The sequence below is a fragment of the Thamnophis elegans genome, chromosome 10, assembly GCF_009769535.1.
Source record: "Thamnophis elegans isolate rThaEle1 chromosome 10, rThaEle1.pri, whole genome shotgun sequence".
Lineage (NCBI taxonomy): Eukaryota > Metazoa > Chordata > Lepidosauria > Squamata > Colubridae > Thamnophis > Thamnophis elegans.
Window position 1 is genome coordinate 53,455,458 of NC_045550.1, and position 27,726 is coordinate 53,483,183.

Here is a 27,726-nt window from a genome sequence, read left to right on the forward strand (position 1 = left end):
AAGAAAAAGTGTCTCTAGCCTTGCAGGGCAGGGAATGTATATGGAGAAAAATAATTAATAGGGGTTGGATATAATGATAAGTGGGAATGATCTTGGGAGACAGGAGAAAGAGCTGCAAAGAGGAGATGTCAGGTGCAAGAAATCAGGAACCAAGATTGTTCAAATGAGTACAAGCTTATTCCATGATGTCTCTATACAAGAATCTGAACTACAAGGCCAATTGGCAATAGATAAGAGTCAACAGAATCAAGGAGGGCTGGACTTAGATCTCTTGTGGACACAAAGGTACTCGACACTGATGATGAGCTTGACTCCTTCCTTGGGCTCAGCCTGGTCATCTCCTATAGAAGAGCTGAAAACTAGACAGCCATGATGCAAAAGGTATCTTAGACCACAGAAAGAAAAGATACATTGGAAGTATCTCTAGTTTTCTGGAAAGTAAAGGTAAGGAGAAATGCTTTTAGACTTGCAAGATTCTGTTATTGTAATCTTACAATAAATATAGTGTTAATACTCATGGTTTTTCTTCTTGTCTTGGCTATCCTGGAGGACTAACACTGAATTTGGGAGGAGTGAGTAAGAGCAGGAAATGAATATGAGACCTGGGAAAGGAGGACTTAAGCAATCCCAAGTAGTTGTGGAGCCTCCCTCAAGGGATCTTCACCAAGTGTCCTGTGCTACTGACATCCACTAAACTTTGAGTAGGTCCAATACATAATATCTCACATCTGACTTCTGAGGAGCTAAATAACCCTCCTGCTTCTTTCAGTGACAAATATACACACCACTTATAGATTACAGTATAATCTACAGTATGACAGTTTAAGAATTTGGAAAATGAAGTAGCCACTCTTCGCCTGATGAAGCAGAAATAAAATAATTAAGTCTTCCTTATTCTTAATTATATTTGAAAAGGAACTTTAATTGGTGGACTGGAAGGAAAGCCAAGGATATATTTTGTCAACTGGAGGACCATTTTTACCAGGAAGAAAACAACCACCTCAATAAGTTTCTGTTCCTGGCTGCAATGATAAATTTGATTTCAAGTCAATTCCTCAGCCTATGTCTACAGGGTCAAAGTGACTTGTTCTTATTTATCTTTCTTTTGGGACTACAGGAAGTTTAGGCTCTTGAAAGTAGGAGACTGATAGCAGTTAAGCCAAGGAGAACATTGACAAGGGGCCTTCAGAGTTGATTCACAATTCATGCCACTTCCAATGCATCTTGGGACCCACAATTTGCCTGGAGTTCAGGAAACAACAAGCTGTTCAGCATGTTGGTGAAAATGCAAAGATCAGGAGAGGCGGGGAGGGCTGTTTCACTCTAGCTAGCATCCCATTCCTCTTAGATGAGGATTGAGTAACATGGTGCAGCAAAGGTGAGCAATCTTTTGATACTCCTTACTGGGTATTTTTGGAGGGGGCAAGAGCCACAGTGGGCAGAGTGCTACAGCACCATGTATGGAAGTGCAATTTCTGGACATCTATAAAAGTTTCTTTTTTAAAAATATATTTTTCTTCATTTTATATCACAATTTTAACTTTGCAACAGCAATATGCTGATTGTATCATCTCTTTTTAAAATACACATAATGTTATATATCCTAATTACATCCATTTTTCTCTTATTCATACAATATTCAACATAGAAAAATAAAAAATATATAGGAACATAATATTATACAACATACTTATATCTATTGTTTCCATAGTTCTCTATAAATCTATCATTCTTTATTTACACTTTAGTACATTCTGGTAGTGATATTGCTTACAATACATATTCCTCTATCTAACTTAATAACTGTATTTCTGCTTTATTAATCATCTTTCATTATTCATTTTCTAATCTTTGGACTTCTATAAAATGTTTCATGCGTACCACTGCTTTCTTTATTGAACCAATGAGTTCTAGAACTAGATTTACGTGTGAGTAAATCAAATTGATTATTCACTTCGTTTTTATTTACAAGAGTGTGTTTGGAATACAACTGTAAACATACATACCATAAATACATGCATACATATATACATAACCATAATAATAATTTTACAATATAAGAGGAGCAAATTACCTAGTTCTGAGTGAAGATGTCTAAATGGTAGAATGACACTATGCATCTAGAATGATTTCTTAGTTGATTAGAGATAATGACCGGGAAATCCCAACTGGTAGCAAATGAAGCAACTAGATTACTGATTGGCCACTGCTAACAACAGCAATTGTAACTATTAGCCATGTAGACAAAAAGTTGGCCCATGTGTTCTTTAATTACCAGCATTAATAAAAATAATATTTCCATATTGCTGCAGCATGTAGCATAACATTGCAAGTAGCTGCCTTCCAAAGTGAAATTCCATACTATCATTGATTTCTCTTGGCTTGTTTCACTATAGAAAAATGAGAGGGGAAAGTTACTATACCTATCTTCTTTTTCCTCATGCTAATAATAATTTAAATCACATCCATCCTATGCCAGAGAAAAGTGTCTTGTCTTTTGGGCTTGAAAAACTGTAGCTATTTCCAAACATTATGTCGTATATGAAAAACAAAACTAAATTTCAAAAATGATCACATATTATGTAGGTAATGCTCTGCTTCCATATAAATCACAGCAGAGCACTTCATTCTACCATCTTAATTGATGACACAGGCACTCATCCTGTTTGTATCATCTCAATGCACTTTAACTCAGAAGTAACTCCCAATGTATTCACATAATTTTTCACAGGACCTTCAAATCTTTCTCCATTCCGGCAGTCATTCTGCATCTCCTAACATTGCTTTTACCAGAGATATTAAGGACTAACAAATAAGTAAAGAGGGTGGGGTGGGGTGAGGGAATGCACTCCTTATTTTCCAGAATCAATTTACAGTCATTATCCCACATTCAGTGTAGAAAGCAGAATGAATTCTTGGTTTTAGCTATATCTTTGACATTAAAGAGCGACCCTGCAGAATTTGCAAACCATAAAACTGAAGCTAATCAAAGTATAACAATCCAGTAAGTATTTTCTTTCCTTGGACAACACACAAAAAAACAGGGAAGTGGAATTCTTCATTTCATCCAGCTTTTTTGTTTATATTTGTACAAGTCTCTAGTGGGAAAACTCTACATCTTGGAATATTTATTTTATTTCTTCCTTATTAGAGTTTTAATCCTGCCTTTATCCAAAAATGATTCTAAAGATATGTTTGTGGACCTAATAATATAGCTTTAAGAAGAGCACTGCTAATAGTTCTATTTGGTTTCTATTTGAAGTGCTGTGGATTCTACGCAGTTCCTCTATTGATTTGCATTGATTCATTTTTAAACAGCCCCAGGATATAAACCTGAAATTTAAGAAACAATGAAACATAGCCCATTGCTGATTCACCAAAATCAGTACCCGCCATGGAAACAAATCTATGTTTTTACAATATTAAACACAGTACTTAATTAGCAGTTATGAAACATAATCTCATATTTTGGGTGCTTATTTATTAATGCAGCCCTAATCCGTGGGCTCTTCAAATCCATTTCATTTCTTCAATCCACACCAGACTTTGTTCTTTGCTAGAATTAAGGAACTGCAGTGATAGCCTTGTCAAATCATAAGGGATCTCTATTTGGTCAAATCAAGGGCTTATTTCTATCTTCTGTGTGGCCAAAATGGTTTCCTATCCAGGCAAACAGTTAATATGGATTTACAAAAGAAGCTGTCATTACATCTTTGCACAGGAATTCATAGGAACATTATTTTGGGTGTTCCAGAGATGAAAGTATCTCTGTTCCACAACTTCCTCAAGTCCTTTCTCTTAGGACAAAGATCACTGGCAGTCCTTCAAATTAGATCAGTCATCATTAAGTAAATAAGCCAAGTCAAAAGTTATACTCATTATTAAATCTCCTCATGAAATGTGCCTGACAGCTAAATCTGACCCCTTTTATTTGCTGCTGTGGTTAACTGTTTCCCCACTTTTCCCCCCAAAAATGCATGTTTTCAAAGTTACCATTTCAGTACTAAAGAACAGTATTTTTTTTCCCTACAGGGTAAAGTAAAAGCAGAGTGACTAATATCTCCACTGTCCATTCTGTAGAAGACCTACTATTTTCAATCTGCCAAATCAATTAAAAGAAACCACTTTGGAAGGGTTCCGATGTGTTGTGTTTGATCAGGTCCAATGTGGCATTCTGCCCTTGTTGGCACGTCAACATTCATTGTGGTTTCCAGCAATTTAACACCCTGCCATTTCTCTCAACACGAAACCCAAAGAGCAAATGTAGGACACTTTGCTTAATTCAGCTTTAAGCTTTCTGATTTGAGTGAGCAAGACTTTTTGGCTAAAAGACAGAGCACTGAATCCCATTTGTCCTTAGGAGGAACGAAATCTAGATTTTAACATTTTCACTGGTGCAGAAATAGTCTCCCATCAAAATAAAATGCTTAAGATGCATTTCAGCAGAATTCCTTAGAGTCAAACTAGAGCAACAGATGGAAGTTTGGTCAGGAGAGTTTTTGTCCACTTCTATTGGTTGGGCAGTTATGGAATCAGGCTCAGGAAACCTTGGGAATAGTAAGACAAACCCTTATGAATATACAGCATAACTACTGCAATCTGCTGTTGTAGTTGCCCTGCTTTGAAAAGTAGTCAGAAGCAAGTGCTGTTTATTAAAGATAAAGGTTCCGCTCGCACATATGTGCTAATCATTCCTGACTCTAGGGGGCAGTGCTCATCTCCGTTTCAAAGCTGAAGAGCCAGTGCTGTCCGAAGACATTTCCATGGTCATGTGGCCAGCATAACTAAATGCCAAAGGCATACAGAACGCTGTTACCTTCCCACCAAAGGTGGTCCCTATTTTTTTACTTGCTTTCAAACTGCTAAGTTGGGAGAAGCTGGGACAAGTAATGGGAGCTCACTCTGTGACGCAGTGCTAGGGATTCGAACCGCTGAACTGCTGACCTTTCTGATCGACAAGCTTAGCGTCAGCCACTGATCCTCCATTACCTATAATTACTATACTATAAAACCCTATGCAATACAGACCTGAGTTACATCAAAGACTGTTTCATCCAAAATTGATTCTGCACCACTTTTGTAAGAACATGTTTATCTGGAAAGGCCATCAAAGCAGGTGAAAAAAGGAATATGGGCTAGTATGGTGTTGTTTTTTCTGTGGCTGTGTTGACACTGTGGGGACACATCATACCCAGAAATAAGCCTGGCCCTTTCAACTTTTGAAAACGTTTTAAAACCCTGTTTTTAAGCAAGGATTTGTCTACTTACAATACAATTGCAGAGTTGGAAGGGACCTTGGAGGTCTTCTAGTCCAACGCCCTGCCTAGGTAGAAAACCTATACCGTTTCAGACAAATGGCTATCCAACCTCTTCTTAAAGACTTCCAGTGTTGGGGAACTGGAACAACTTCTGGAGACAAGCTGTTCCACTGATTAATTGTTCTGTCAGGAAATTTCTCGTTCTAAGTTGCTTTTCTCCTTGATTAGTTTCCACCCATTGCTTCTTGTTCTACCCTCAGGTGCCTTGAAGAATAGTTTGACTCCCTCTTCTTTGTGGCAACCCCTGAGATATTGGAACACTGCTATCACATCTCCCGTAGTCCTTCTTTCTATTAAACTAGACATACCCAGTTCCTGCAACCTTTCTTCATATGTTTTAGTTTCCAGTCCCCTAATCATCTTTGTTGCTCTTCTCTGCACTCTTCCTAGAGTCTCCACATCTTTTCTACATCGTGGCGACCAAAACTAAATGCAGTATTCCAAGTGTGGCCTTATCAAGGCATTATAAAGTGGTATTAACACTTCACGTGATCTTGATTCTATCCCTCTGTTTATGTAGCCTAGAACTGTGTTGGCTTTTTTGGCAGATGCTGCATACTGCTGGCTCATAGTTAAATGGTTGTCCACTAGGACTCCAAAATCCCTCTCACAATTATTACTATTGAGTAAGGTACCACCTATACTGTACCTGTGCAGTTTGTTTTTCTTGCCTAAATGTAGAACCTTACTCTTTTCATTGAATTTCATTTTATTAGATAGTGCCCAATGTTCAAGTTTGTCAATTGAATTGAATTGAATAAGTTTATTTATAGGCCGCCCTTTTCCCTGAGGGGACTCAGGGCGGCTAACAACTTATAGGGAGGGGGATACAGACAGGTCAAGATCCTTCTGTATCTTAAGCCTATCTTGAATTTTAATCTTCATTTTTTATTTTATTTTGTTTGTTTTTCTTTCTTGTTCTGTGTAAGCCGCCTGGAGTCCTTCGGGATTGGGCGGCCTATAAATCTAATAAATTAAATTAAATTAATTCTGGAATGTTGACTATTCCTGCCAGTTTGGTGTCATCTGCAAATTTGATGAGTTCCCCATTTATTCCCTCATCCAAATCATTGATGAAGATGTTGAAGAGTACTGGGCCTAAAACAGAGCCTTGGGGTACTCCACTGCATACTTCCCTCCATGTAGATGCAGTTCCATTGAGGACTACACGTTGAGTGCGGTTGGTCAGCCAGTTACGAATCCATCTGGTGGTGATGCTGTCTAACCCACATTCTTCTACTTTATCTAGTAGTAGGTTATGGTCTACCTTATCAAATGCCTTACTGAAATCCAAGTTAACTATATCGATGGCATTCTTCTGGTCCACTAATTTTGTCACTTTGTCAAAGAATGCAATAAGATTAGTCTGGCATGATCTGTTTTTGACAAACCCATGTTGGCTTTCGGCTATTACTTTGTTTACTTCTAGATGTTTGCTAATTTGTTGCTTGATTATCTTTTCCAGAATCTTTCCTAGTATTGAGGTCTGGCTGATAGGTTTCCTGGATCTATTTTTTTTTCCTTTTTTGAAGATGGGAACCACATCAGCTCTTTTCCAGTCTCTGGCAGTTCCCTGTGCTCCAGGATCTCTGAAAGATATAGTTCAGTGGTTCTGAGATCTTGTCTGCCAGTTCCTTCAGAACCCTGGGATGTAATCCATCTGGTCCTGGTGATTTGAACCCATCTAGGGTAGACAGGTGCTCAGTTACCATTTTCTTCACTATTTCAACTTGTGTTCCTAATTTGATTTTTGTGGTGCTGTTTTTGATAGGTTCGACTGTTTTATCCCTTTGTGTAAAGACAGATGCAAAAAATGAGTATAATATTTCTGCTTTCTCCCTGTTGCTTGTCACCTTCTTCCCACTTTCTCCCAGCAATGGACCAATTGTTTCCTTAACCTTTTTCTTGTTTTTAACATATTGGAAGAAGTTTTTTTCGTTATTTTTTACTTTTGTGGCAAGCCTTTCTTCATTGTGAGCCTTAACTTTCCTCACTTCATCTTTTCAGGCTCGGGCTATTTGCTGATATTCTGCCTTAGTTATGTCCCCCTCTTTCCACTTTTTATACTTATCTTTTTTGTCTTTCAATTTGTCAGAGAGTTTTTTATGCAGCCATGCTGATTTCTTTTGGGAGCTATTATTTTTCTTCTTTATTGGTATTGTGCTAGACTGGGCTTTTGTAATCTCATTTTTCAAAATTTGCCAAGCTTCTTGAGTTGTTTTCCCTTTGAGAATTCTCATCCATGGAATTCTTCCCAAGCTCTCTCTAAGTTTATTGAAATTAGCTCTCTAAAAGTCCAAGACTCTAGTTTGACTTTGTTCTATTACTTGTGTTTGCATAATGTTGAATTCCAATATCGCATGGTCACTTGCCCCCAGGGTTCCTGTGGCTTCAACACCTTCTATCATTTCCTCTCTGTTAGTGAGAATTAAGTCCAATATACTTAAATGATAGTGGCTAGGGAATAATCTTTTAGCTATGTTTCAAGGTTTAAAAAAACTAAACTTTCATTTATGATTTTTCATTGTATGTTTTTATTCATATTTCTCAGGGTTGATTGACTGGGGCAGTATAACACTGGTAAATAAACTAACAAATGTAGGACTTTTATGTGGTAGCATCACAGATATGAACATATTCATGAGTGCCACATACAGCACTGACAAAAAAGGATTAACGGTCAGAAAATTTGCATTACTTAAAATTAAATCAGAAATAGAACTGGATTTTTTTTACTAGAATCAGATATCTGTTTCTCTACTTTGTTTTAAATTTAGAATTATACTGTTCTTCTAAGAATTCCGTATAGTGAGTGTTGCCTCCTTACTTACTTTTGTCTATTTGTAACTGGTTGAATCTATTACAAGTTCATTTCAGTCAGTCAGTCAGTCAGTCAGTCAGTCAGTCAGACAGTTAGTTAGTTAGTTAGTTAGTTAGTTAGTTAGTTAGTTAGTTAGTTAGTTAGTTATGTTTAAATGCCAAGCTCTTCCACCCCACCAAAATCCAAATGTCTTTCTGCATGTAGAGAATTAGCACATCAGGGAGAAAGCTGGGCTAGAAACATGCTTTCCTGAAATTCTAGATTTCTAAATGCATAACATGTCTTTAAATGTGACCATTCTGAGCTGGTATACCTAATTCTTTGTACATTTTCTGAGAAGCAGCAAATATTGTAATATAAGCAGTACCAGTTGCAAGATAAATCCAAGGACCCTTTATAAAACTAAACAAACCAAGCCAATTTATTAGGAATTTCTTTCCTGAAGCTCACAATCGTCTGATGGTTAATGTATACATTAGCAGTTGTTTTCCTGTTTTTAAAAAAAGCTGGTCAAAATCCATTTCTCAATACACAGCTGTGTTACACATGATAACATTGTCACCAAATACCTACAGCAGACACCAGAATATCTAACCTGGAGACCTTAGTGATTTTTATTCTATGAAAGATAAATGATCATCATTCCTGTTATTATGTTAAAATGTCAATGAGATGAGAAAAATCCCCATTTACAAACTGTTCACTGGATGGCAGTAAATACTACAGGTAACTTTCATTATAAAAGTCATGTTATACCGGTAGTTTTGAACATCTTTGTTCTCACAAAACTCTTGCGAATATTAATATTATCCCCATTTTATTTACATTGTAGTAATCTTCTAAAGTTCTAAACTGCCCATCACCCTCCAAATTATGTTTTTAGAATATTAAGGCATACCTTTTTATGCCTTAATAATATCATGCAAAATTAACCTAACAATATTAAATTAGAATTAAGCATCAGATGATAGATGGATGGATGGATGGATGGATGGATGGATGATGGGTGGATGGATGGATGGATGGCTCAGTGGCTAAGATGCTGAGCTTGTCAATTTGAAAGATCGGCAGTTTGGTGGTTCAAATCCCTAGCACCGTGTCATGGAGTGAGCTCCCATTACTTGTCCCAGCTTTTGCCAGGCTGGCAGTTCAAAAACATGTAAAAATGCAAGTAGAAAAACGGGGACCATCTTTGGTGGGAAGGTAACAGTGTTCCGTGCTACTTTGGTGTTTAGTTATGCCGGCCACATGACCACAGAAACATCACAGAAGCTGGCTCTTTGGCTTTGAAATGGAGATGAACACCGCCCCCTAGAGTTGGGAACGACTAGCACATATATGCAAGGGGAACATTTACCTTTACCTAAATTAAGATGATAGATTAACCTATATCACATTTAAACCAAAGCTCTAATTGTTTTAAATTTTCCAGAACTTTGAGTATCTGGCTGAGTATAGTTTATCAGGAGAAATTCTGAACCTTGAAATAAGACTGACACTAGTTTTTAATCCATTTTAGTAGAAATTTAAGCATTTTAAATATTGATTGATTGTACTTATATTCCAATCATCCAATATACTTCATCTAACTTCTTATATTGTTGATCTTTTGTTGGAGCAAACAAACTTCCCATAATTTTCTACTGAAATATACAAATTTGCAACATCAAACTTTTCCTATCTCTGATACATTAAAAAAAAACTGCTGGATTTTCTAATTACCTCACATCCATGTTATTCCTTGTTATATAGGGTAACGAAAACAACCTTTGTTAATCCAGATAACAACAATCCAATGCACACTGAAAACAATGTATGGAGGAAGGCCTGATAAAGCCTTATTTTATATCCAGTTTTGTAGTTGTTGGCTTACGAAGATCACTACATATTTTTGTGACATTTTAATTTTTTTTTAAATAGGAAATTAAATTATTGGGAAATAATTACAAACCCAGAAATCTTGTTTTCCTCAATAGAATAGCAGGTGCTAAGGTGGCAGAGGTCAAAAAATATCATGTAAACGTGCAGAAACCATTCAATTGAAAACAAAATGGTGTGGATGATATGCAGTCTGATTGATTAATGCAATGTTGTGCTGATGTTTTCATCAGGATGCCTTGACAAATGTGTCTTATCTTCAGAGATAAGATAGCTGAGCCTTGTCTCTGTTCTTCAGAAAGAGTGGCAGATCTAAAGAGACTTGTTTTCCTCATCCCATTTGATTAATTTCTGATTAGGATGTCAAAGGTAGTCTATGTTATCCTTGGATGTCTTCACCTTCTCTGTTTCAGTTAAAATGTTTTGGGAGTTAAAAAGAAAAAAAATGAGTGATATCACACACACACACACACCAACAATACTATACTGCAGTTAAAATGGATAGCTCCTTTCAGATGGTCACAAAGGGCTATCAAAGAAGTCATGAAACATTAAGACAAGGGGTATCAAACTCAATTTCACTGAGGGCCACATCAGAGTTGTGTTTGACCTTGGAGAGCCAGGATGGGTGTGGCCAGCTCAATGTCACTGATGTTGGGGGTGCCTGTGGTGATCTGAGTCCTCTGCCAGCACAAATGGGCTCCCGAGCTGTGTTTTCAGCTGCGATGCCCTCCTGAAACCCTCTGCCAGCAAAAGCAGAGCTTGGGAGTGCCACCCATGACCCTTGCGAGCCCCATTCTTTGCTGCGATGGCTTTCTGCAACCTCTGCCAGTGAAAACAGAACCTGGGAGAGACGCCCAGGGCCCTCCCAACCTCTCTTTTCGCTGGCAGAGGCACTGCACCCCTCAGACCAGATCTGGGCCCCAGGCCTTGAGTGTGACACCCCTGCATTAAGGGGTCATAAATGGTTCCTTTTAAGCTCCTTCAACTCATAAATAATCTTTTTATGTATTATTTCTAATATTTAATGGCCAATGAGGAATATCTTCCTACTACCTTCTATAACATCCCCTGTCTTTCAGGAAGCTCTGGAAAGCAGCTTTGAAATCAGGATAATGAGATTCTCCCACAAGTTTTGCTTTCTGCTACAGATAGCTTGAATCCCCAGGGGTTTACAACATGGTTAGATTCATTCAGAAAACCAGTATCACATGAGAGTAATTTTAAAATTCTGCTTTCTAACAACCCTTCCAATATTACTTTATCCCTTACATTTGAAAGACAGTTCTCAGAAGGATAATATCCCAGAGTGTCAGCCTCTGCTTTGCTTGCTTGCTATTTGCTGCCACAGAAACAGAGAGGGTGGGGGCATGGTATTGGGGAAGGAATTGTATAGTACTGGAGGAGTTATGTAGAAGGGAGTTTTGTTTTCACCATCTTCTGTGCACGCTGGTGGCTGATGTTTGGACTTGGTCAAGGCCAACTGTCTCGCATACCAACCTGATGAGGCCTTTTGAAAATGCACCCCACATGATACCTTAGGGAGTTGCAGACTGGACACTGGGCTGGGGTAACTGGAGGGAAGGGGCTGGGTAATCATTTGATATGTACTTGTTCGTGCCTTTTTGGCTCAGATCTTGCTTTCCTTTTTGCTGCTATCAATTCATATCTAGTAAAAGTACTTTATCTCTGTTCAAATGGAGTTTAGGTTTTTCTTTCTTGGATATTGAAGGAGGCATGCCTGACACAGAGGTTACTTAGTGGACCTGAAACGTTGGGTGGATGTTCCTGGATTGCAATGTCACATCAGGTAACCAAGGAGTCTGCTAGCAGATGGCCACGTTTCAGGCAATAAGCACACCCAGAACGTTGTACTTTATTGTAGGGTTGATTAAGAGAATCTTGCAAGTCTCAAAATACATTCCTTTACCCTCATCTTTACAGCCAAGAATCTAGGAAGGGTCCCTTTTGAAATGTTTACCATGCCCAAATACCTGCTATGCGCTAAGCCAGTGATGGTGAATGTTTTTCTGCTTGGGTGCCAAAAGAATGCACACACGGATGCAATAACATGCATGTGCATGCCCACACCCATACCCTTCCCCCCAGCACATGCGCACACAACCCCCCACTCTCCCTCTGTGCATGTGCGCGGGCCTTACTGAAGCCTCCAGACTTCCATTAGGCCCGTTGGGCCAATTTTTTGCCCTCCCCAGGCTTTAGAAAAGCAGCCTGAAGCCTAGGAAGGGAAAAAACAGAAAATAAAACTTCTGGTAGGCCCATTCGGCTCATTTTTCAACATCCACAGGCTCCGGAGGCTTTCCTGAAGCCTGGGGAGGGTGAAAAAGAGCCTCCCACTGCCCTCCGGAAGGCCAAAAATCATCTGGCTAGTGCACACATGCGCACTAGAGCTGACATAAGGCAACACCTTGCGTGCCCTCAGATATGGCTTTGCATGCCATGTGTGGCACATGTGCCATAGGTTTGCCATCATGGGGCTAAGCTGACCCTTATCTAACCATAGTCCTGTCTGAGACTCTTTCCCTGTCTTCCAAGTTAACTCGCATATACTATTACACATATTCAGTATTATTAAATGTCATCAGGCTAGATGTTCTCCATGTCGTTAACCTGGTCTTTCAGGCCGTCCATATATATATATTTACACACACTGTGACTGAGTCCATCCACCTTGATGCTGGACATCCTCTTCTTCCTTTTCTTCCTACCTTTCCTAGCAAATGTGTCCAAAGTAGAATAATAATTGGACCTTAGTAATTTGTATCTTAACTGACTGATTGCCTTATTAAGAAGTTCCCACTACATTTCTGGGACCATGAATTTCTACTATATGCCAATATCAGTGGTACTGTAAAGATTGTTCCCCCCCCCCTTCATTGCAAGATTCCTTCATCATGAGTTTATTTACGTGGCAGTTTAATTAATTGATCATTTAAATTAATTAGTGCCAATCTGTTTCAGAAAAATAATATGAAAGAAAACAGTATTTCTACATTCTAACTCAGTTTTGTCTATTCCATTTGCAATCGTTCTCTGGCACCTCGAGCAAAGTCCTTTCTCATCACTTGACATTTGATGTCTCTCCCTAGAGTTGAGTTGCGGAGAATTGAAATTGATGCTTCTGTCATTCAAAGCATTTGCTCTACCTTTGAACTATAATAACTACCCTTGCTATGTTGAATGATATCTTGCATGCTGATCACCATGATCTAAACTCAGCATGGATGGATTTATAGCACTCAGTCATAACTGAACGTAAACCAAACAAAATCTCCTTTGATCAAAGGAAATCTACATCCAGGCAACTGGCTCAGCCTGTAATAGCATGTCTATTAATTGATATAAACAGATTGAAAGATATGACTATTGTTGGATAAAAGCAGATACAAATGTGTTTGACACTAATTTTTAAATAAAATGATCTAGTTATTATACCTCAGAAAACATTAATTTGCCCGCTGATGGAATTGAATGAAATATAAAACACAGAAAAACTAGATTTTAAAAGCTAGATTTTAGACTTAAATATTGATTTATACTCAAAAAAGATAGGGATGTAAGGAAGGAAGGTCAGTCATGTGAAATGCTAATGTAGTTTTATGCTTCATATTTTTATAATAATAGCACTGGCAAGACTACCCTTGAAATACTAGATCCAGTTTTGGTCACTATAGTTTAAAAAGAAATTAAAACTCTAGAAAGAGGCAGAGAAGAACAAGAAAGATGATTAGACTGAAGGGTAAACCATAGGATGAATGATTGAGGGAACTAGGCATGTGTAGTCTATGTCAAGTTTCCAAAAGATGCCCTAATTGATTCATAAGTTGACAGTCTAAAAAAGAGAAGGACTAGGGGTGACATGATTGTAGTCTTCCAATATTTAAGAGACTGTTGCAGAGAAGAGGTGTTTGACCTACTCTCCAAAGCACCTGAGGTAGGACAACAAGTAATAGATGGAAGCTTATCTAGCCAACCTAGAATCAACAAGAAATTTCCTAACAGTGAGAACAATTAATCAGTAGAACAGCTTGTCTCCAGAAATTGTGGATGCTTCACTGCTGGAGATTTTGTAAGAAGAGATTAGACAGTCATTTGTCCAGAATGCTATAGGATCTCCTGCTTGAGCAGGAGTAGAAGACCTTGAGCATTTTTAAAAGAAAATTGTATGAGTTAATACAAAATGTTCATTTCTACTTCTTAATCAGAAAGACAACTGTTGACCCCAAACCCTATGCCAATCCATGTCCCAATCCATTACTTAATAAGTTCACTTATACTGTTGCTGTTTCATATCTACTTATATGGATTGGGACATGGATTGGCATTGACCAGACATTTGGTATTTGGTATTTATTCGATTTGTAGGCCGCCCTATTCCCCGAAGGGACTCAGGGCGGCTGAACAAAAAACCAAGGGAAGGGGAACAAATACAGAAAAGTAAGACAAACGAGACAGTAATACAACAATTTAAAAAACACAACAAGCACTACAGTTCGAGTGGGGGGGGGGACTCAACCCCAGGCTTGCTGGGACAGCCAGGTCTTAACGGCTGTCCGGAAGGCCTGAAGGGTGGCGAGGGTCCGAATCTCCACGGGGAGCTCGTTCCAAAGGGCCGAGATTTTTACAAATTACCTCGCAATCACATCATCATGAGAGTTTATGTCGATCCAAAATAGCCCTGCATATGACTCCATAAAACCCTAGATTAGAAAAAGTAATGGACAAACAGTGTCATCCAAGATTTTGCTGCCATATACATCTTCCATGCCAATTTCATAAGCCAAAGCAACTTATTCATTTGAACTGTTGAAGGCCCAGTGAGCCAATATCTCAAGGGATGCCATGAATTCTGAGTCCAAGTATACGCAAGCTAAAAACGGGCCAACCTGAATGACAAATTGGAGCATTTGTAAAGATGCTATGGATGGTGCTGATGTTTGCTGAATTAACGTGGGCGATGCTGAAGCCAACCCAAAAAGTAGTACACTAAAAACCAGATAGGGTTACTGAATTTATTATCACCCACCTGGCTTTCATCATGGGCAAATTCCTTATTGAATGCAGGCTAAGAAAAATAGCAAATTGCTTCTGCATTATTTCCAAGACACCACCTGAACACATGCGTGAAGTCACCAGGTGATGAGGTTGACTTGAAAGAAGTTTTTATTTCTTTCTTCTCACAGCAAAGAATACCTTGTTTAAAAGAAGTCATGATATTTACGATGCAGAAAAAAAACAGACTGCAGCCTAAACAACAATGGGGAACCTCACCAGTTACAAACATTAGGAGTGTGTGAATTTTGTCAGTTTCCCACAATACAGGTAGTCCTTGACTTATACAAGTTCATTTACTGACCACTCGAAGTTACAATGACACTGTGACTTATGGCCATTTTTCACACTTACGACCATGGTCACGTAATCAAAATTCAGATGCTTGGCAATTGGTTCATAAATACAGCCAATTGCACTGCAGTATAATTGCAGACTCCCGGGGTCATGTGATCACCTTTTGCGACCTTCTAGCAAGTAAAGTCAATGGGGAAGCCAGATTCACTTAACAACCATTATACTCACTTAACAACTGCAGTGATTCACTTAACAATGGTGGCAAGAAAGGTTGTAAAATGGGACAAAGCTCACTTAACAAAATGTTTCAGTTAGCAACAGAAATTTTGGTTGACGACAACCTGTATTATAGAAAACATCAGGACATTCTGTTTCCTTTCAGACTGTGTAGAATATTCTCCCAGATATGTCTTTTACAAGCCACAGCAAAAAAAAATGAATTGAATTGAATTGAATTGTTTGTCAATTGATTGATTATTCTCTTTCGATTAGCTGCTATCTCAGTTATCATGATACCAGCCAAAAGGAAAACACGCAGGCACTGGGTGTCGAATGGGTGTCGTGTCTATTTTTAAAATCTACATTGATGGAGCACCTACAACTCCTGGAGGCAAGCTATTCCATTGATTAGTTGTTCTTACCTTCAGAAAATTTCTCCAGCCCCACCACCCATCTGATTCTTCAGATGATTTACCTGAGGCTTTCCAAATGGATCAATTCACCAATACTTCTCAGAGAGAAACTTTAAAAGCTATTAAGCATTTTACAGAGGTGCTCAAAATACATCAGTTCACTCGTTCATACTCATTCTTACTCAACACTGTTGGGAAGGCATTAAACTCTTCATTTAAAAATAGAGAGGGAAATCATCCAGGTCATGGTTGTCCCCAAGGTGTTTTTTCAAGAGGCAACTGAACTTTCTGGTTTTTCTTTCACTTCTCATCCAAGAAGCTGAAGAATCTTGGATGAGAAGCGAAATAAAAACCAGAAAGTCAAATTGCCTCTTGAAAAAGCACTTTTGGGTCAGTGGTGGGTTGCTGCCGGTTTTACTACCGGTTCGCTTCTCGTGCGTGCGCTTGCGTAGTTCGATGTAAATTGTTCTTCGCACATGCATAGTGAACTGCGCATGTGCTGTCACTAGAAAACAACATGGTAGTTGAATCAGCGGTGGCGAGGGAACCGGCTTGGGGATGTAGCAAGCCTGGATCATTGCTAATTCTGCAATCCAGGCAAAAATACCACTACCAGTTCGGCTGAACCAGGACGAATCCACCTCTGCTTTGGATCCTTCTCACATAGTCTCAGCAAAATCTCTGAAATAATCATAGAAATGAGGAGCCACACAAATAATCTCTGGAATGTGCAGGAAAACCAGTTAACCAATCTTCAAAAGGTCCAACCTCCTTTTTAAAATTTCAAATACTCAAAAACCCACAAACCCTCTGAAAGCAGATTCTGTTTTCTTTACAATGGAGATGCTCTTCCTTACACTGGAGTAAAATCTAAAAATAGTTCCTGATCATCTCTTTTTTCTACACAATAGAATAGAATAGAATAGAACAGAACAGAACAGAATAGAATTCTTTATTGGCCAAGTGTGATTGGACACACAAGGAATTTGTCTTTGATGCATAGGCTTTCAGCGTCCGTAAAAAGAAAAGCTACATTCGTCAAGAATCATACAAACATTCATTTTGTGACTTCTGTCTTCTTTTCTCCAGATTAAACATCCCAACTTCTTTTGTCCTGTCCTCATGGTTTCAAATCTTTATACCACCTTTGTTGCATTCTTGCAAAACTTCACTTAACCTGTAAGTTTCTTTCTGGAAATGCATGCATTACTTTAAGTATGGTTTCAACCAGTGTAGAGAAAAATAAGGATTTTATATCTCTTTGATACGCCTGTCTTCTAATCCAGGTCTGCATTAACCCTTCTAATGGCTGTCCCACTGTGTTGATTCACATTCATTCATCTTGTGAATGAAAACACCCAAGTCATTCTCCTGTGTTACGTTTTCAAGCTATGAATCCTACATCTTATGTGTGCACCCTACATTTTTACTTTCTAAATGTAATAGTGTACATTTCTGCCTGTTGTATCCATCATGACTAAAGTTCCTTGGGCTTCATCCTAACTATATTTCTATAATCTGCATTATATTTGATCCTGTTCACTTTATATTTATCCATAACCTTATGTTGGCATAAAAACATTTCAGATAATGACTTACATTATCTGTGTTCCAGCTCCCTTTTCCTTTATTTTTCATTATTATTATTTTTATAGCAGAGTTGGAAGGGACCTTGGAGGTCTTCTAGTCCAACCCCTGCCTAGGCAGAAAACCTTATACCGTTTCAGACAAATGGCTATCCAATATCTTCTTAAAGACTTCCAGTGTTGGGGCATTCACAACTTCTGGAGGCAAGCTGCTCCACTGATTAATTATTCTAACTGTCAGGAAATTTCTCCTCAGTTCTAAGTTGCTTCTCTCCTTGATTAGTTTCCACCCATTGCTTCTTGTTCTACACTCAGGTGCCTTTAGAATAGTTTGACTCCCTCTTCTTTGTGGCAACCCTGAGATATTAGAACACTGCTATCATGTCTCCCCTAGTCCTTCATTTCATTAAACTAGACAAATCCAGTTCCTGCAACCATTCTTCATATGTTTTAGTCTCCAGTCCCCTAATCATCTTTGTTTCTCTTCTCTGCACTCTTTCTAGAGTCTCCACATCTTTTCTACATTGTGGTGACCAAAACTGAATGCAGTATTACAAGTGTGCCCTTACCAAGGCATTATAAAATGGTATTAACACTTCACGTGATCTTGATTCTATCCCTCTGTTGTACCATATTACTATCATTAAGTATTGTACATTATGATTTGTGATGAATGTATCTTTTCTTTTATGTACACAGAAAATATGCACCAAAGACAAATTCCTTGTGTGTCCAATCACACTTGGCCAATAAAGAAATCTATTCTATTCTATTTATGCCTGGATTTCCTTTTTTTTTTTTTTGGTAAATTACTAATTTTAATATACTTTGTTTTGCTGCTATATTTAATACACATTTGTAATTTGATTACTCTCCAATGGTTTTATGATTCCCCCAATTCACTTTTTCCTAACCAAATAAACAGACACCCAAACATATTAAATTAAAAGAGATCACAGCATAACAAACCAGTTAGCCAGTCAATGTAACTACATTTTCCAATATAACTGTATTGTCTTCACAGTCAAAGAAAAGATTTGAAGATCCATAATCTGAGTCATAAATGCATAAATAATTATCATCCTGAATAATAAAGTTGACCCTGAACCTTTTTAACACTGAATTTATATTTCTGTTTCTGGATTCCTAAGTACATTATCTTAGTGGGAATTCTAACTTTATTAAACTGGCTTTTGGATGTTAACATTCTGGAATGTGATCTATTTATTTATTTAACAAATTTATATAGCTGCCTAACTCACACACTATGATTCTATGATGACCACACATTACTAGCCAGGTTGTTGTTGTTATAATTATTTTACGATGTTGTATGTGAGCTACCAAGAAATTTCTGAATTAATTATATTAACTAAAGCAAAGCTTACATAAATATTCCCATATTTATTTATACATTTCAGTTGGACATGCTAAGGCTGAAAGACAACTGCTATATAACCTACAGGGATATATAGCTAAGGCATGGTTATATATAGAAGCATCTCTTTGGATGTTTTACTAGGAAGCCTATACCCACTCCCAACATCCATCATTCTCAGCCAAAACATGATGTATTTAGAGCTATAGACATTGGCAGTCTCATGCAACCAAAGGATTCTAGAAAAGAAAGCAAAGAAAAAAATCATTAGCAGCTTTCCAATTAATTAATGTAAAAGCTGTGCTCCCTCTTTCTCTCTCTGAGCAAATAATTGGAGTCATGCTTAGCTCTTGAACTCTGTAACAGCCTGCCATTCCCATTATCAGACAATGCCAAACCATGGCCATATGGCTTTGACCAATCATATGATTTTTAATATCCACACAATGGCACTAAAATGGCCTATTAGATTTACAGTGTCGTTAACCTTCCAAAATAAACTGAGAATCTGCTCTGGTGCTAAAAAAAAGAAGGAAAAAAAAGGAAAAAAAATAAAAAAGGGGAAAAAAATGCTTGACTGCTGTTGGGTTTCGGGTAACCAGAGTGTGAGGAAATGCTGACAGGGGTCACTGCAGTATAATCTTTCATTCGGGCCCAAAGCTGTCACGCCTTCCCCAGATGTCTAAAACACAGATATAAATTTTCATTACCCAGCAGAAAAGGGGCAGAGGTACACCAAATGAATTTTTTACCAATCAAATTAGAGCTCATTGCCACATTAAGAGGAAACACTAATTTTGTGAAGTTTTGTTGCAGTCATTTATCTATCTTGGTCTGGGTGTAGGAAGGAACACCACCAAAGCTGAAAAAGGGTTCCTTCTAAATCAGATTACCGTTTGTATAATTGTATTCCAGTCACAATAAAATTGAATAAGGAGAGGGGGGGGGAATCCCATTAGAAAAGGAAAGCCGTGGCCTCCAAAATGTTTGTTTCCGTACAGATGTAAATAATCTTTCAAAGCAAGAATATAAACCCGAGTATTTTAATCACTTAAAAGACAATTCTAGAAATTTACTTGGCTTGTCATTCTATAATCTTGTTTGACGACTAAGAGGCCCCATTCCTTGCCTATTGTTTCAATCCCCATTGATTTCAGAAGGGAAATTTAAGCATGTCCTGTTTTCTGGTATTTTGTGGGGCCTAGTCATTTACTTTGGGTCGGTGGATTGGGAAATATTTCTCCTGAATTATTTATAGCTAAGATATCCTTCCTTTGTGAAATTAAAAAAATAGAATAAATAAGAACTGTCTTACTGGATCATACAGGCCAAACTCTTCTTAGCTCAGCATGTTGATTCCAGCAGGGAGCGATCTATATACAGTTGGAAATCCCACAGGTAGGGAGCGCAGGATGGCTAAAGTTGTCTTGTGTAACCGGCCCTGTTTTTTAATATCTTGCTTTCTTTTCTAGAATCCATCAGAAGCATAATGTCTCTGAATGCAGACATTTTATTCTCAGTCATAATCATTTGCTAACAGCCATAGCAGGCTTAAATCCTCAAGAACACATTTGCTTCTAAAGTTATTAACTGAATCTTTTTGCCATCCTTTGGCAATTTTAACTCTAAGATGTCCTCGGCCTTTAATTTAAGGAGTTACATTCTCAACATATCTGCAGAATATTAGATTGAGGTATAAATAGGAATGAAAAATATATATGACCTGTTCTGTATACATGCATACACACCTATGTATTATTTTGATACAAATAAAATCACTTGCAACCAACCTACCAATTAAATCAATTTTTAACATTGGATTAGCTTTTGTTCCACTATCCTTGTTCATTGAACTAATTTTTCAACCATATTGTACTTCTAAGCTATTTCTCTATTAACATTTACCTCCTATTCATTGCTAAAACTACCCCATGAGCTAGATGCCTTCATAGTTGGATATGTAAATTCATGGATTTTGCAGAAGTTCAAGATATATACACGACAGGCATCAATTATGATAAAATGGATTATATTCCAGTTCCATATACATCCATATGCATCTGAGAGTCATAGATATCTGAATCTCTAATACTCTTTGATTAACTTTATATAAAGAATCCATAAGGACACCACAAATCAAGAATAGTGGTAGTATTCAATTCACTACTCCATGACTCGGTGACTATTTCAGGCCTAATATAATCCAGTCTAATTTGTTTTGTCTAATTAAATGAAGAAAACATTTGCATTGCATTCCTTGCAAGAATTGAAACTGCAGTTTTTGTCCAATCTGAGGTTCTTCCACTTGGGTGGAAAAACTCTCATAATTTTCAGTAATGGTACTGCTACATAGGGAGTTCAAAATACATGTATTTGAAAGGTGCTCAAGTTGAGAAAGAATTAATATCCTTTATAGATGTTCAGTTCCACATTTATGATTGTCATGCTTCAGTAACATGGATTTGCAAATATGGACACCATAATTTGCATCAGTCGCTTGTCTTTAATTAAACTTTCTTCACATTTCTTCCCTTCCCATCATAAGTTACTCTATGTTGTGCTTGCTTCTAAATATATTTTAAAGTCTCTTGTCCAAGGGAAATAATGTAGCGTGACTTATCTGATTATTAAAAAGTTTAGAAAAAATATAACAAGTACAGAGATCATGGACACCAATATATAATAATAAGCTTGAGAAAGGAAATCTTTAATAACTTGATATACTGCAATCTTAGGAGCTACTTTGATATAGGCAGCATGCACATTTCAAGTGACTGAAATATGTCACATGATTGTTACATTCAATTGATTTATTTATGCATTTGATTTTGGTGAAAAGTGCCTTATGTGTTCTTAAAATGGAAAGGTGATGCTATATGATCAAAATTTCAGAAAAGATTTGAGGACTGAACGTATTTTATATTGCTATTTATAGTTCCATATGGATCTTTTAATTGTCCATTTGATGTTTTCTTCTTCTTTGTCTTGTTTGGTACATTGTAATCACTATAACATATGTAGGTTTTCTTTTCTCACTTCATAATCACAATGTGTTATTTTTCTCTTATTGGCAATGTGGGACATTTTTGTATTTCACTATTAACATTCAAAAATAGTGAGGTATTCTAGGAAACGTAGTTGGAAGTTTCCCATCTCTGATGTAATTTCTACCATTGTGGAAGCTGATAATTACTGATGGGCTTTTAATGTGCTCAATATTTATTTCTTTAATTTTTACCAATCCTTATTCTACTACAAGATGGTTCACATTTTCATTGATAATGATCCTTAATACAGCTAGTCCTTGACTTATGACCACTATTGAGCCCACAATTTTCCATTGCTAAATGAGACAGCTGTTAATAGAATTTTGCTTCATTTTACAACCTTTCTTGCCACAGTTGGTAAGCGAATCTTTGCAGTTACTAAGTTAGTAACACCATTGTTAAGTGAATCTAGTTTCTGCATTGACTGTGCTTGTCAGAAGGTTGCAGAAGGGGATTAATTGATCCTAGGACACTGCAGCTGTCATAACTTAGTCAGTTATCAAGTGCCCAAATTTTCATCATGTGACTATGGGGATGTTGCAAAGGTCAAAAGAGTGAAAAACGATCATAATCTCTTTTTTCCATGCTGTTGTAACTTTGAACCGTCACTAAGAGAACTGTTGTATCTTATTTACTTTGTTATCTTGATTATAGTGTGCAACCACTTTCAGAAATGGGGATGATCACTTGTAAATTGCTTTGAAAGTTTCTTTTAAATAAAGAACAATTCTTTCCACAGGCAAATAACCTGCCCATAATTTATTTTTTTCCTGTATCATTTCCTCTTACAATATTTCTGATAGGACTTTCCTTTCTCAAGAACGTAGATTCTTTCTTTTTTTTTAGCAGGCAGCAAATATTTGTTTCATTGGTCTTATTGAGAACTGATTGTTGAGTGTAATCCTTGTTTTTGTTGCAGTTCATGGGGTTTTGTGAACTGTTTTGAGTACTTTGCAGTCTATAAAATGTGAAATAAATAAATACCGACATTATCTAGTCCTGGTAATCAGAACATTCTGAGCAAAAGTTCCACTAAACCTGTTCTTCAATATAAGCTTTCTATAATGTTTTATTAGAAGGGAAACATTTAACAGTAGCACTCAAATGGGCTACCAACTTTCCCACTATAAATTCTGGGTAAGTGTCCAAGATTTCATATTTTGTGAAACCTTTAAAGCCTGTGATTGCACAGGAACCTGAAGATGGAGACACTAGAGAATGGGCAAGTTCAGATCATCCAGTTCCTTTGGTCATGGCACTCAGCTATCCATTTAGCTTGTATTGAGTTTAAAAAGAACTGACCTTATCATATGCACTTCCTTCTCTTCATTCTGGCAGAAAATCAATATGCTAGTAGATAAGGTTACAACCTGTCTGTTACATTTTATTGTGACAGGTGTATAACTTTAAGAAGCTGAAATGTAAATGCTATTTTCCAGGTCAAAGGCTGTCATGACATTTTTTTAACAGCATCCATTTATGAAAAGGCTAAATGATGCTTTGCTATAACTATCAAACCTAACTAAGGGGTTTTTTCCCCACAAGAGTTTAATAGAGTAGAAAATAAGGCTAAATGAACATTTCCCAGAGTTGGTGCCTTCTTAATGTATTGGGAAAATGTCTATAGAATTTCCACTCAAAGTGGCAAAAATGTCCAAGAGTTATAGTCAAATTCTAAAGTTACTATCTTGCAGAAGCTGATTGAAAGCAAAATATACCACCACACATTAAATTTGAAGGATTGCTTTGTAGTATCAGAATAAGTATGAAGGGACAGATTTGTAACCATGAATGAATGGAAGTTAAAAAAAAGCATGTGATTTGAGGGATTCTATTTCAATAAAATTAGTTTTAAAATCCTTTTTTGTTATTCCCTTTCCTCCCAAAGTATATTCTTTTTCTTGTTACAGAACAGTTGTGGGTGGGTTATATATTAGCGTGCCTTTGCATGAATATATAAATATACGTATCACTTTTAATAATGGAATACAAGCACCAGAAAAAAATATACAAATTAATTTATAATGAATTAATTTCATTCTTAAGTATGTTTTCCATTTTCACTGATTTTTCCAAGATGGGGTTTTCTAATTGCTCACACTACAAGTATGATATAGCAGTATGTAATTAATGCTAGCCTTCCTTTCCTTTTTTAAAATTCCTTATCAAATACTGATTGATTGTCTTCCTAGTGTGGTTCCTAGGGTGATCCGATAGATAAAAAAGGGAAGCAAAGCAGAATGCTCCCTCCCATATTTGGGAATACCAGGGGTTGTGACACTATATATATATATTATTTATCAGCACAAATACAACACAAATGTAACAAAGGCAACAGTAAAAATATTGGGTTTCTGTCTGGATGGTCCCTTGTGACGAGCCGATAGACAGAGAAAGGAAGCAGTAGGCTTCCTCCCCTATTTGGGCATACCAGGGGTTGTGACACTAAATACATACCTATTTCCCTGGCTCAGCTGATAAAGGAGGAGAACCTTGTGGCTTAGTGGTTAACACATCTGCCTAATATGTAATACAGCCCAGGTTCGAATCCTAGTAAGGGTATGGCTAGCTGATGAGAGCTAAATAGCTTGAAATAGATCTATACTAGCCTCCCTTTATTTATTTATCAGCACAAATACAACATACATACATACACACACACACACACACACACACACACACCAGGAGAATAAGAAAACTAAGATCATTGGGACTTCTGAATCCTGGCAGATAGCTTGGCATTTTATTGTTTTTGTTGTTTTAACAAAAGCAATAAAGGAATACTGCAAGTAGATTATGAATTGTTTCCTTAGTAGGACATCACCCTATGTCTCCACCATATTTTCATTGTACTGACAATAGTGTAATGTTGTATCTAAATACCACACTATTCTATACCCAGTTTTTCAAGCTGGATTCTATGGAATTCTAGGGCTCTTAGGGATTTGAATGGGTTGTTCCATGGGGGCTTGAAGATTGGGCTATTCATAAGGGACTTAGGAGATGGAACCTCAAATGGATTCAGCTATTGGACACTGATCTTCCCCTCTACACCTTTATCATTTGCATGTGTTTTTGCACAACCAGTTACTTTCCTTCACCACATGCACACACTCAAAACCTAACTCCTTATCGGCCTCTCAAACTCTGAAAAACATCTCTAATTCTGCAAAATTCTCCATCTGAGTGAGTTCCTCTTTCCCTCTTGGCCACTTTGCAGATATTATTTGTGTATATGCACACTCATGTCCCCAAGAGGTGTGTTTAACACTCAAGGTGGCAGCCTACTTAGGAATCGCTGGAATATAAATGTGAAGAAGAAGAAAAAGAGGAAGAGGAGGATGTCCCATTGAGCAGTGTTGAAATTAATAAAGAAACTTAGCATCTCACAGTTTGGCTGCAGTGTGCATCTGTCTCAAATTCCTTTGAAGTGGGACTTCTTCTGGAGTAATTATCCATGAAAATCAAGTTGGCAAAAGGAGACAGACAGGAGAAGAGATGGATGTTTAAATGACTTCAGTCAGACATTCACAGTGGGAAAAAAATAAACAAAAAGAACTTTGCTATCAACACTCAAGCTAAGTAAATGTCTGTCAGTAAATGTATATTATTTTTATATTTTTAATTAGCTAATAAATATTTGTGAAATGTGAATGCTTCTGTAGATATGTCCTCAAGAGAAGGGGGGAAAGATCCAGTGTTGCTGTTTATGACACAGATTTTAAGAAATTAAAATTAAACTTGACAGATTTCATATTAATGCCAGCCTTTTCTTATGCACAAATTTCTGAACCGAACTTGAATATCTTGAAATTGCAAGTCAATCACTATTGAAACCATAGGTGGTATTCAGCAGGTTCTGACCAGTTCTGGAGAACCGGTAGCAGAAATTTTGAGTAGTTTGGAGAACTGGCAAACACCACCTCTGACTGGTCCCACCCCCATCTATTCTCTGCCTCCCAAGTCCCAGCTGATCAGGAAGAAATGGTGATTTTACAATATCCATCCCTGCCACGTCCACCAAGCCATGCTCAATAACCATGCCCATAGAACTGGTTATAAAAATTTTTGAATCCCACCACTGTTTGAAACATCTTATGCTGTTTACATACAAATGAGAAAGCCTCCTTTTTCTATGCAACAAGTATAAGAAATAAACTAAATATTGCAAATAATTTCCATTTACAAAAGTCTGAAAACCCTCTTCTATATCATAACAGAGAGACTGAATTTAAATATTGAGATTCACAATGATAGAATATCAGAATAACAGAGTTGGAAAGGATCTTGGAGGTCTTCTAGTCCAACTCCTGCTTAGACAGGAAACCCTACACCACTTCAGACAAATGGTTATCCAATCTCTTCTTTAAAACTTCCAGTGTTGGAGCATTCACAACTTCTGGAGGCAAGTTTTTCCACTGATTAATTGTTCTAATTGTCAGGAAATTTCTCCTTAGTTTTCACCCATTGGTTCTTGTCCTACTCTCAGATGCTCTAGAGAATAGCTTGACTCCCTCTTCTTTGTGGCAGCCCCTGAGATATTGGAGATAATAGTTTCTGTTTTGTTTGTTTTGTTTTCAAATTATTCCTCTGGATTTCTCACCTGTACTTGTTTGATTCTACTTCATTTAGGAATGGAATGATTTGGCCAGCCCAGAGGCAAAACTGATTTACTCGTTAGTGCTTTTTTCAGCTACTACTGTATTATGCATTTCAACCTGTTCACCATATGTGCCTAGCCCTATGTGGTTTTTTGCTGCTAATTGCTTCTTTTTGACAATGCCATCTATATATGCACACTATTATTGCTCCTTTTATCACTCCAAGCCTATTAATGCCCAGACTTATGGTTCCCAATGGATTTAAAATTAACCAGCTCTCTAAATATTGTTCTGTCTTTCAGTGCCCTCTCTCTTTTCAGTCTCTAACTCAGGTTGAACCTAAATGGCTTGGTTGTATTTCATTTTTCTAGCTTTTTCAAATTCAGTTTTAAATACTTGAAAATATAGAGCCATAACATTTATGAATGGGATATTTAGGAGAGTAAAGAGAAAGGAAGAAAGAATAAATAGTTCTAAATAACTAGCAGTTTGCTTACGTAGAATCAAAATCTACCTTCACATTGCAAGTACTTCCCCCATTAATTTCAGTATGCCTTCAACTGGATGTTTATTCTGAGAAAAGAATAACTTAAATGGTTTATGAACCAAATTCCTTTAAATTAACATTACCTCTGCCATTTATCTTATATTTCTGCTATAAGAAAACAGCATTACAAATAAGTCTACATAAAATGCATAATTATGTATAATAGCAAAAGCACTTTGCTTTGACAGCTAATGTTCATTATCATTACTAATTTGTGAATTATGTTAATTATAGTCCAACTGAGATAGCAAAACATGACACACAGTGCAAAACCAAAGTTTTAAATGGCACATGTGACTCTGTTCAGAGATAGATTGAAAGGACTGACCCATAGTACCAAAGAATTGAAGTAAAGTAACAATAACTAAAGTAACATGAACATACAAAGACGTTTCAGATGTATCTTCATTTTTAATCAACATATACTGCATGTCATCTGAACAAATGTAACAAACTTCATTCAGTAGCCAGGCACTTGTTGTACAGTTTTATAAAATAATGAGGTTGGATGGAGTCTTGTATAATATCTAACCAGGGGTCGCTACCAG